The sequence below is a fragment of the Haliaeetus albicilla genome, chromosome 7, assembly GCF_947461875.1.
Source record: "Haliaeetus albicilla chromosome 7, bHalAlb1.1, whole genome shotgun sequence".
NCBI lineage: Eukaryota > Metazoa > Chordata > Aves > Accipitriformes > Accipitridae > Haliaeetus > Haliaeetus albicilla.
The window spans coordinates 38,560,869-38,573,394 of NC_091489.1; positions in this window are offsets into that span (position 1 = coordinate 38,560,869).

Sequence of the window (12,526 nt, forward strand, 5' to 3'; positions counted from 1 at the left end):
CATGAACCCACAGAGAGCAAGGAGGGACCACACAGCAATCTGTCCTGGGGGCTGCCCCCAGAAAGCCCCTCTTCTCTGCCAGGACAGAGAGGTCTCATGAACTTGCAATGCGCAGAGTGGGCATGGGCTTCTCACGCTCCTCCAGCCTTCATGCCTGAGGCTCGCAGGAGGCTTTGGGGTTTGCAGTGGTCTCTGTGGCCAAAGCCCAGCTGCCCGGACTCGGTCACATCAAGCTCTGCAGCAGTTTCGTCGGCACTTGGTACAGTAACTGAGGCCGTCAAGCGCTCCCAGCTCAGTCCTTGGCCCCTCCACGCCCTCCTCTACTTACGCCGTCAATTTAAAATCAGGACATACCGAAAAGAAAAGTTATTGCATCAACAAAGACCAGGGTACAAAGGAGGGGGGAAGAGCGCAAAGGCTACCTAGTGGGAGAAGCAGAGATAACAGATCTTTCGGAAGCAGAGTAGCTGTTTAGGTTATGATGGAAGCGAATTAGCTGTGTGGTTTGCAGTGGAACTAATTGGTGACAGTCGTACGGTATCTATAAGGTTTCAAAGTTCTCGGCCGTCAGGATTACTGAGCCAATTCACAAGTCTCTGAGCTAGCACAAGACACGCCGGGATTGACATCCCTGAAGACTGACAGCCAGAAAGTTTCCCGTACGCAGTCTTGGCATGCCAGCCAAATGCCTCTTCCTCTCCCTCATCCCACGGATTCTGGAGAGGAAATCTGCGACAGAGCAGGGGTGCTGCCGAGGCAGCCCTATAATCCCTGGAGTCAGCTGACAGGGAAGCAAGCGTAGCAGAAAGCTGCAGGGAAGCATCACTGCTACCAAAAGTAGCAGTGCAGAGCCAGACAGCAGAGAGGGACATGGGCGTCCAGCTCCTCTGGCCGGCAACAGGGCACTTGGTGTCCTCGTAGGCACACGGACATCACGCTCTGGCTCCGAGCCTACACCCCGGCAGAGCGAGCACACTGGCAAGGCATGCCTGTGCCCTCCAAGGCTGCGCCTCTACAACAACAGGAACCAGAAGCCACAGCAGACCACGAGCAGCTCGTTGGCCCGTGATCACGTTACAGGACAGGAAGGAAGAAGGCACTTTGATCAGGCTGGAATCGCTTTAAACAGCTTCCACACCGATACCTCAGCCACTGGAATTAGCACTCTAACACCCCAAACGTCCCGTTCCTAAAGACACGTCCTGCTCTGGCATGCGCGTCTGGGCCAAGGCAACACAGCCGCTGGTGGGGCTGGACAGGGGCTGCTCCCAAAGCAAGGTCACAGCAGCAGGCAGCCTAAAAGAAGGCAGAGAGCCTCCCTACACCTTGTCAGAGGAAATCAAGGCTCAGTGGGGCCCTGCCTCGCTGTGTACGTCTTCACCACAGGCATGTACTAGCTGTCCTCAAAACAGCAGCAACCGGTGGGTTTGGAGGCAGCTGGCAGAGAGAGGCTGGCACTCCCCTGCAGCTCCCCATCTTCTACTCAGGGGTGGTGGGAGCTCCTCCACCCGCCCTCCAGCTGCCCACAGGACCTCCTGCTCCACGCAGGCCCTGCAGCCTGCTGCTGGCAGGCAAAGGGTTAACGATGCCCAGGGAGCTGCAGGCAGCCTCCTCCTTGCCCTCTCGGGAACAATGGGGCCATTGTAGGAGGCCAGGCAAGTGTGGGCAGATCTTGGGACTGGCAGTTACCCACTGGGTGGGTCGTTACCACCACGCACTCTCCTCCTCCACTCAGGTAGGAGGAGAGTGGTGGCTGCTGGCCCTTCCCATGGGCCCGGGAAGAAAACAGGGCCAGCCCAGCCGCAGGAACACCATGCCAGCGTGGCCGGTGGCCCTGCCGAGCAACCTCGCTCCTACCAATTTGTCTGGGTACAAAATGAAGTCAGACAGCCACAGGCGCAAAGCTGCCAGCCGACACCAGCGTGCAGCAGACCAGACTGCGAGCTGGCTGCTGAGCACTGCCAGCACTGCCAGTACCGCACCTGGGTCTCCAGTAGGATCAGCTGCGCTCTCAGGATGCACTATGGGTGGACTGGAGCCGGAGGAACCAGGTTTTTCTCACCCCAAAGTCACATTTCAATGGTGGGTGCAAGTGCTGACCTGGGACCAAGAGCCTCTGGGGAACCTGAGAGCTCCTCAACTTGACACACACACATGAGCAGTGAGAACACAACCACGTATGGGGGGGATGACAGTGACTGCTTTCCAAGCCTCCACAGTCTGAAACTGGGATGAATAAGCAAGGGAGCAAGCAGCTCCAACATACTCCCACTCCACTACAGATTTGCATCTCCTGGCCCCAGCACATCAGTGCAAAGAGAACTCGGGATGCTCCAAATTCACACCCCCAAGACACAGAGCTGATCCCTGACATAGTGGCAGCACCGCTGGGAAGTCCTACGCCGAGGCAAGGCTGGCACTCTGTCACGCTTCCAGACTTTCCAGCAGAGCCTCACGCCCCCTCGGGCATGGGACCAGGGTACACAACAACAAACTCGGCTCATTGAAGTGTACACTGAGCATCTGTGAGAAACCCATGCCCAGGAACCTGACTGTGGACTAACAGCCCAACGTACAGCCGCTGTGTACTGCCTCCAACATCAGAAGCAGCTCCGGCTGGTCCACAGGAGCGTAGCAGTGCAAAGAGAAATAGAAAACAGGCCTACACCGCTCGGCACTGCCTCCCTGGGACCCCTGTGCTGGGCACGAGCCTGCAGGCGATGCTGCAGAGTGCAGCTCCAAACATCTGGATTAGTCCAAGTCCCAACAGAGGGAAGGCATAGCTCAGGTGCATGCCATGCGTGCTGCTGTGCACAACCACTGCAGCTCGAACCCTATAGACCAACTGCCTATCCGTGTGGGAGATGTGTCCTTTTCCACTTGATGCAGCAGCTTCTTCCCCCATCTCACAACTAGACTCAGTCTCCCCATTTTCAGGAGCACAAACACAGGCCAGCACAGTTCTCTGACCTGGCAGCACCAACTCTGCCAGCAGTCCCCATCTCCGTTTCTTTTTTATCCAGCCTCCTGGTGTCCCACACTGGCTCGGGGGTGCCACTGCTCCCTAATTTTCCCAGAGCCGGGCTGACAAGCAGCCTGAGTGGACTCACGCAGCTTCCCAGCTCTGCACCCCGGTTCATGCTTTCAGAGACGAAGCCTTCTCCCCTGCAAATCCCAGATAACTGTTCTGTCACTTCTTTACATTTCCCACCTGAGGGCATCACTTTCTTCCTTGCCCCCAGATCCCACTCTCCTGCTGCTGTTACTCAGCTCTGCCAAGCCCACTTCAAGACACGCCATACAAGTTAAATACAACACTACTTCAGGTCTCAAACAAGAGGCTGGCTGCTGTCAAAGAAAGGGCTGCAAATAGATCTGTCAATGTAAACGTGCTGTGCTCCCCACTTTGCAGCTAGCTCTGTTCAACAAACCAGGGCAGCCTGCAGATGGATTCTGCTCTTCCCTACATACTCAAGCAAGAGGGCCCAAGACGAAGGCAGGTAAAAACATCTGATGGATCTGACAGGGCAGGGTTTAATCTGTGTTTCTTTACAAGACAGCATGCCTGAAAGAAAACACAATCTCTCCTTCCAACAAGGAAAAGGAAGAATCTGGGTAACCTCTGGGAAAAAGGGGGGGGGGGGAGAAAAGGGAAAAAAAAGGGAAAAAAAATCAGGGCAAGAGGGAGAAAACAATCTTTGTCCTTGTTTTGCTGGTCACGCAAGCACGGGGCAGCCGCAGTACCCACTGCCCCAGCTCGGACAGCAAGTAATAAGCATGACCGGCCCAGTTTCATCAAGGCTTATAGAAACCAGGCTCCATGGTCTAGGGGAAGCTGCGTCCCTGCACTCGAGAAAGAGGTAGAGCATAGACGGGATTTCCAGACTACACTGATAATCAGCTCACAGAAACCAGATAGGACAGCACACCCTCAGAGGTCACCGCTCAGCTCCACAATGTTCGCTTCAGACGCTGTTCCTTTAAACGTGGCTCTGGAGACCACACAAGGGTTAAATCTGCCTATAAATATCTGTTCTCAGCAGGGCTGCTGCTCTGAACCCTCCAGCCATCTGTTCTAGCTTTCCCCCATCTAAGACTCTAACATCTGAAACACGCTCGCAATTCTTAGGAGTGCTCCCAAAAATAGCCCAGCGCTGTGGCTTAGCTCTGTCGCCTGTGTGTGAGCGCAGGAGCATGTATGCATGCGCCTGTGCCGGCTCAAGCCTGGAGCTGTGCGAATACGAACACGTCTGCCTCTGTGATGGCGAGCAGGCCCGCACCAGCATGGGTCTATTTGCATCCATGTTGGCGTGGGTGTGCCTGCTTAACCGCAGATCCATGTGAATCCGCACGAGCATGTTCACACCGGTACGAACCTGCATCTGTACGCGTGTGCGCGCCTATACCAGTGCGTGGGCGTGAGAGAACGTGGAAGCCTCTCTGCCAGTGGATGCGACGGCAGTCCAGCCGTGCCCTCTTCCCTGGTGGGACGGCAGCGCTGCGGGGCACGGCCAGGCACCTCTCCCGCTGCAGCCCGGCCCTGCCTGGCCTCAGTGTGAGCCAGGCTGTCCCGTGAGGTCCCGCTATCCCCCGTCCCTGGCACCGCAATCCAGACAGTGAGCCTACCCTACAGCACAGCAGGGAAGGGAAGATGCCGGTTCTCTCGTTCAACGCTTGGCTCAGCAAATTCAGCAACCCCACCTCCGGGCACCAGAACCTCACTGCGAAAGCAAGTAAAGCCTGATCTGTGCGAGGCCGGAGACACACCACCCTGCTCACATCCAGCTGGGGCTTGCAAGATTTCCTCAAGCACTCCACAGAGAGAGCTGGGACAAGGCTCCTACTGCAGGCACGACAGCTTTCTCTTGGAGCAGAGAGGGCTCTAAGTCTCTCATAGCTCTTTCCAAATATCAAAGACATCAGTAAGGTTCACCTTTCCAACTGCCAAGCCCATTAGCCTCACTCCACGTGGGTGAATCCAGGAGACAGCAATCATCTTCACGCTCACAAGGCAAAATGGGAAACGAGCTGTCAGCTCCCAAATCTGGCCATATCGTCCAGGAGCAGACTGTCCTCCTGAGCATCCTCAGGGCACAGTGCTGTCCACCTGCTCTGTGCCAAGCACAACTCATACTTAAACACCCATTATTCAGTGGGGACCATCACAAAGCAGCTCAGCCCTGGCTGCTGGCCCTGCTGACACACCACATCACAGGGCGATGTGCACATACAGCCACAGGGAGGGGACAACCAGTGTCCATCCTCCACGTAGTGACGACAGCCCCAGGATCAGACAGCAGCTAGGTTTTCATCTCTAACTACTTCCACAAGAGTGATTTTCCCTTCCAGACTGAGTAAAACTATAGACGAAGCCTCAAACACAAAAGTGCCTGGCTGCAGTACAGGATGGGGCTGTCTCGGGGCGCTCCATTTCTGCCAGTCGCTGACCCCCACGGCGTCATGGTGGGGAATGCCTGCTGCAACGCAGCACATGCAGGGCTAAGCTCCTTATCCAACACACACACACAGAGCCCACTGGTGAGAAACACTGCAGGGGGCTGCCTCAAGACTGTACCCACACACGCGGGCTGGTGGAAGGGACCAAGCCTGCTGTACTGGAGTGCTGCACTACTGAAGCATCATTTGTCTTTTCCTGGAGTGCATTCAAAAGGGAACCTGACAGGTAGGAAGGGCAGAGGGCAGAAAGTACATACCACCACAGTTTTGCTCAGGGTTTGCCAAGGTGCCCAGTCTCTTTCACCCCTCTGATGTACTTGAGATAGCCAGCTAGCTCCGAGAACTATCTATCAGCAAGACTTTCCAAGAAACATAAAATGCAGGTACACCTTAAACTCAGGTGACAATGTAAATGGCAAGAGCTTGAAATTCCAGCTCTTCATTTCAGGCTTTGGTGGGGAGATGTACTGGGAAACAACCTCAGCAGACTGAATCAACGCAGCTATACGCTATTTCTGACAGAGGGGAAAAAAAACCCCATTGATCCAGGTATTGATTTGATGCAGGAGTTTGTGTTTGGTTAAAAGTTTGCCCATGGGTCAGACCTTGTTACAAGCACCTTTCCTGGTGATGAGGTTAGAAACAGACTGTGCCAAACTCCAGTCACCTGCCTGGAGAGCGGAATGTAAGCAAGTGTGGAAGTTAAGTAGTCCCTCGGGGATGCTTCCCTCCTCCACTTGCCCAACATTAAAAACCTTGTTGTTGGGTGGAGGAACACCACAGGCAGCTGTAAGGCAGCACTGGGATTTTGAGGAGTACAGCACAGCTAGGGTGTAAATGGGGGGCTGACGGCCAAGCAGTTTGTCAGAGGTTTCAGATCATGAGGTGGAAAGGATTTAAACAGCAGACCCATTTCAGGATTATTTCCCCCCCAACTTTCTCTCAGAAAGAGCAATGGGATTTCAAGATCCCCACAGGTTCGCAATCCAACCCAGGCAAGGGCCTGAAAACCAGCAAACAACACTGACCAGGACAAAATGGAACTGACAAGTCTTGTTTCCTTCTCTCCAGCAAACCAAAAGCAAACAGGTAAGTACCAGGATCAAGGAGGTACCCATTAACATAGACAACTTCCAAAAGCACTGTACACAAATAGCTCCTGTACCAGCTCAGGGCCCCAGTGGGCTCCACGTTCAGTGGAGAATAACAGTCTCCACTTCAGCACCCAGCCACGGGTGCCAGCGATCTGCAAGTCGCCCCGAGTTACAATATTCCCTTCCAAACTGTTGCCTGCTCTTCTGTCCCGGACATTTGCTGAGTGAATGACCACAAAGAAGTTTAGGAAAAAGCATGGCTACATCAGGCGCGGTTATTCCATCAGAGAGGCACTCAGGTATTGCCACAGAGCTCTCCTCTTCCCACACCTCCTCAACCCTACAGGCACAAGCTCTTAAGAGATGGAGAAGGGAAGAAAAGTGAGGACAGGCTGAGGACTAGGCACAAATGAATGCAGGAGATGCATCCCCAGCAGCTACCTCCTGACGTCAAAGCTCCTTCCCTTAGTGCCCAGCAAATGTGCAGCATCCATTGTCCTCTACTCATTTCCAGCCCCAGAAATCTCTGCCAACAAACACCAGACCCCAGCAGCACTTCTCCCTCTTCCTCACCACTTCTGTCCTGCTATCACAGTTCCTGCATGAACCACAGATGCACGCACACTGCAGTGTTTTCATAGCCGCCTCCAGCTGTATAGTATAGGCAGGGCCACCGACCCTCAGACAAGAGGTGGGGCACAACTACGTGTGCAGAGAGACATCTTTTAGGGACTAAGATAGCTACCATTCCCCTCACATCTGCATTCCCCACGTGATGTGTGGCAAAGAGGCTCAGCCTTACCAGGAGCTCACAGGCACCTTTCCCCACTTGTGTTCTCAAGCTTCCTTGTGCACCTTTAAGTTCCCTTCACTTCAACGGAGCAAAATATTCTGGAGGATTTATTTTGCCTTTTGCATTTCTTAGCCCATCACATCCTTTCCTGCTAAAATCAAAACCAGTAAATCGGTTTCTCCCCTTCCCTGCTTTTGCTGCCTTGGAAGTATGTCTTGCAATTGAGCAGTGATATATGACAGAGGAAGCAGCAAACTAGTTCAGACCAGTGCGGGTATCCTCAGATACCCGCATGGCTTACAGCAGCCAACCGGCTGCTTGCTCTCATGCAGCCCAATTGCTGAAGTACACAGAAGCCAGAGTCAGGCTGGAGCATTGGCTGTGATTTATGCATTTGAAATAGCAAAAATCAACATACAAATTAAGAAAATCTGTCTCTGAAACCAACCGGCCAATTTGCATGTGAAAACTCCTCTCGCCCAGAGGAACCTCCTTTGTTTGCTCAGTTAAGTTTTATTCCGGTGAGGTGCCACACGCTCCGGTGCCCAGTGACCCCTGGGGAGCTGGGACACACAGTGAGATCCCACGACCTGTCACGCAGTTCAGGCTGGGACGCAGGCTTACCACAAGCGACGAGCCAGGTTGGCAGTTCTTGGATCACACCCACCTCACCTCCTGCACTATCTCCCCTCCACCCTGGGAACAGGTCACAGGGCTGCCCACAGATGGGCTACAGAAGTTGGATGCACAGGGAGTAACGATGTCAATGGCCAAACCACAGGCCACGGTGCAGAAAACCACCCCTTGTGCATGCAGCCTGCTTCTACCCAAGCCCAGCCACGTCCAGGTGCAGGGATACGTGCGGTGGGAGCACAAGGTGGGACAGCGATGGGTGCCTTCCCTGAAAACCTAGAGGAAAGCTGAGCTCCCAAGCCAGGATGCTGATTCCTGGGAATTAACAGACCAAAGTGGAGGTCCAGGAACGCTGCCAGTAGCAAGCAGGGGCTCTCAAACCTTTCGTGTCCACATCTGAATCCCCGCACTCCAGCGTACCTGTTTCACCCTAGTGCTTGGTGCAGCAGGCAGGGAGAGAGCCGTGCAATCCCCTAGCTGTGGGGAGCAATATTACTGCTTACCAGTGACGACTTCCAGCGTAGCAGAAGCAGAAAACTCCCGTACCACCCTGCCGCAACAGCACCCGCAGGAGATGCCTGTGCCCCTGTCCCCAGGATACACGTGTCGTGCGCGGCCCGACAGCACGAGGCGCCTGAAACCCGGCCAGCTGCTCACACAGCCTGCCGGTGGAGAGGCCGAACATCCCTGCTCCCCCCTTGACAACACAGTGTCTGGCTGTCCCTCGACAAGATGTCAGGCTGTTACACAGGAGGGTTGTTGGCTCCCATCTTCCCAGCGGAAGAGCTGACTCCAGCATGCATTTCAACCAGCCACACCTGTGCCACGGCAGCCGGGAGCACTTGTAAACACTTGGGAACAAAGCTTCACCTCTCACCTCCTCCTCCTGCCCCCGAAAGCCAGCCCACTGCCAGCATGGCTCCTGGGTGGCAGCAGCCGAGGGAGACTCGCTCCTCAGCTCCCATCCTCCCAGGACTGGCCTGTCCGGCCTTGGGCAAGACGCTTCACCTCTCTGTCCCTCCATCTAATTGTCCATACAAGAGCAGACGCTGCCATCAGCCTGTGAAGGCCTGGGCGCAGCGGGCAGCTCCCCCTCCTCCCGGGCAGCATCACTGCAGGCAGAAGCAAGAAGGCAAAACCAGGCTGCCATCCTGCACCTTCGCCCCCTAGACTGATTCTGAAAATAAAAACCAGCTTCCACTTGTCCCGGCCCTGAGAGAGAAAGAGGCAGAAAGAGGTTTGTTGTCAATACATGAAACTGTCGCTAAGTGAAGGAGAAAAAAAATCCGGGGGGTGCGGGGGGGGAACAAGGGAGGGGACAAAACCACATTTTTACTTCTGGTGGCCAGCCAGCTGCCTGACTCAGCCAGTTTGGTCGCCTGCCATACAGATTTAAAAACAAAACCAAGCTCTCGGAGAGGGGAGAGAAGGGGATTCGGATGAATGTGCTTTTTTGTTGCGTGTCGAGCAGATCCTAGACTGGCCCAAGACGTGTTTAGGAAAATGGCTTCCCTGCCACATTGTGCCCAGGGGCTCGGCACAGAGTAAGGCGCAGCACAGGCCTGCCGCTGCCGCACTACCGGTGCCACACGCAGCGCGAGCCTCCCGCCACGGCACTGCTCTCGGCAAACCGCTGGGTCTGAAAAGAAGTACAGCGAAAGCCTATAAGGCTCTAGGGCTGCCCCCAGAGCTGGTTCTCTCCAGTCAACTCGAGAGGTAGAGACAGTGGTCTAGGTCCCCAGGCAGGTGCCATCTACCCTGCCGGCCGGCACAGCCAAGCCCAGGGCGACCCACTGCATCCGAGGTGTCCTGCATCTGGTGGGAAGAGAGCTGTGCAGCAGGCTGCCTGCCGCTGCGGCCGCTCTCGGGCCGTGGGCTAGGGCTGCGTGCTAGGCAGCTCCCCACCTTCGCTTGCTCCCCGCCGAAGGAATGTGCACAGGAGGTGGGAGGAGCAGGGAAGAGGTTGTTTTGAAATACCAGCTCCCATTTTATTTATCTGGATCCCACAGTGACCATGGCACGGTAGCCACTCGTAACAAGCGCTTTCTGTTCCCAAAGCGTTGTACAAACACGAACACGCGCTCCCCACGCCCTTTACGGCAACACAACACGCTGGCATGCTCAGCACGGCACCAGACACGCAGAGCTCACCGCCCCACGCCGACTCGGCGCTTCCACACAACTGGATGGTCATGAAATTGTATGTGAATAAGCAGTACTTGGCACTTTGCAGCTGCAGCAGGCATTACAAACACTAGCTGGTGAAGCCTCGTGAGCCTCCTACGCAGTGATCTCCCATAGAAACTGGCCAGCCTCCCTGGAGATTAATCCCTCACTCACTGCAGGGAGCGCAGACAGACTAAGTTACCTAAGGAGCTGACGACAGGTAAGTGCAAACCCTGTGGCTCTTATTCCCGTTTCAAGACAGCAGAACAGAGGCACAGAAAAACCAAGGCCTTGCCCCAAGCTGCCCCAGCAAAGCCGAGAAGAAAACCTTTGCCCTTTGGCTCCCGGTCCCCAGCACGGACACTAAGACAATAGTGAAATGTGCTCTGCCAGCTGCCCCAGACAAGGTATCATCTCCAGCAGCCAGCCTTGTGAGGGCTCAGAAGAGAGGTGCGGATGTGCACCCCACGGGCGGGGGGAGCAGGTGCAGGCCCCCCCAAGGGATTGCTGCAGAGAGGCACCCAGGGAGCCTGCTGCTGCCAGCACCGGTTCACACAGGAAGCAGGCAGACAGACGCAAGGACAGCTGCCAAGCCGGACGGGTCCCGCCGCTGCAGGGCGAGGAGCAGCACTCACGGACTGGCAGCTCGAGCTCTCCCCAGCCTTCAGCCCGGGGGGAACAGGCTGGCCTCACCTTCGGAGATGTTTCTGATTTCAGCAGAAGGAGCAGGACGCGGGGCTGGGGGCAGGGGAGGGGAGCGATGGGTAGAGGTTTGCAGCAGAGCTAAAAGGGGAGATTTAGTAACTGTCGGAAAAAATGGCTGCTTTATTGCAGGCAGCTTGTAAACCCTGGAGCCTGAAGGTCTGGGAGTAATTTCTCCCTCCCACGTGCTGGGCTCAGTTTGTACTGGGGGTCAGAGGTCAGTGCTTTTCCAAAGCATTCTGGGAAAGACGCCAACTGGAGCAAGCTGCTAAACACCGCTCCTGCAGCAGGGCCCAAGCTGCCGAGAGCAGCGGGCTGGAGCGCACCGTTAACCCTTCATGGGGCGATTCCTCCCCTCCGTCTCTCTGGAGTGTGGGGAGAGTGCGGAGGATGGCTGCTGTGGACCCGCACGGGGCCGGGCTGGGCTGCGGAGGCAACTCGCCTCCCCGGAGCACCAGCTGATGCCTTGGCATCGCCCTGGGTCTGGGCTCAGCCGCCTGCGTGCAAGCTCAGCCTGCTGCTTGGCTCGCCAGGAACCAAGCCCTGCCGGCGGGCTAGGTCCAGGAGCCAGACTCCTAGCAGGGGAAAACAAGAGCCCAGCAGAGCGAGAGACGAGTGCCCAGGCTAAAGCCCTGCACTAGCCTTGGTGTGGAGGGAGAGGCGGCTCACAGGAATGCACCCAGCACCCCTGCAGAAGGGGGAAGAGCCAGGTACCGCTCTCCTTGAGTGGTCAAACATCGGTCCCTGTAGCCCACGCACCTGTCTCCACCACGCCACTGCCCTCTCAGAAGCCTGTGGGCACAAAGTCACAACCAGGGACACTAACTGGGGCACCCGCAGGAGATAACGCTGCCGCGGGCTGGGTCCTGCCAGACCCCTGGCACCCCTTCTCCTCTCGGGGGAAGGACGTCCTCCCCAGCGACCTCCTGGGCCCTGGCACTCCCCTCTGCCTCCACTCAGCAGCGCTTTTGTCCCAGGGGAGCGTCAAGCCCTGCTACCTTCCCCCTCTCCTCCGCTGATCTTCCTGGGGGATGCAGCAACTGGCCTTCACATGGCAACTTCTGCTTCTCCTCAGCATCGAGTGAACACCAGGACCTACCAGTCTTGCCTCCAGCTGCTGGTGATGCTCCCGTTAGCCAGGGGGGGCTTTAAAGGCTGCCTGCCAGGGCTCTCTTATCTCCTTAGCCACCTCCTCCTAGGCTCCAGGACAGGCTTTGCCTGGCTGGGGGAGGCATGGCTTTGCTGTCTCACCCCTGCGACACAGCAGCTCTGGATCACCTGTGCAGGCGAGAGCATGGCTTCCTGCAGCATTTCAGCTTCCTCTCCCGGGGATGTGTGCAAGCGTTTCTGGCCTGCAGCCCAGTCCCGCTGCCCCCACCCCACCGAGTATCCGCCAGCACACAAAGAGGAAGGGAGCTCAATTCTGTTTCTCAGTGGCATCTCTCATCTTCCTCTCAGACGTATGCCCCATCTTTCCCTCGCTTCATCTCCATCGTGCTCAGCGCCGTGCCAATGAGGAGGAGGGGCCTGTGGTTACTGCCCAGGCAAACAGGAGACCCAAGTGCTCGACTGGGGTCTGGCTGCTGGATCTGCTCTAGGCTCTTCCCCTCCGCGCAGCAGCACCAGTCCCGGTTGCCACAGACTGGCACCTGAAAGCGTGCCAACGGGCGCGCCAGGGCCC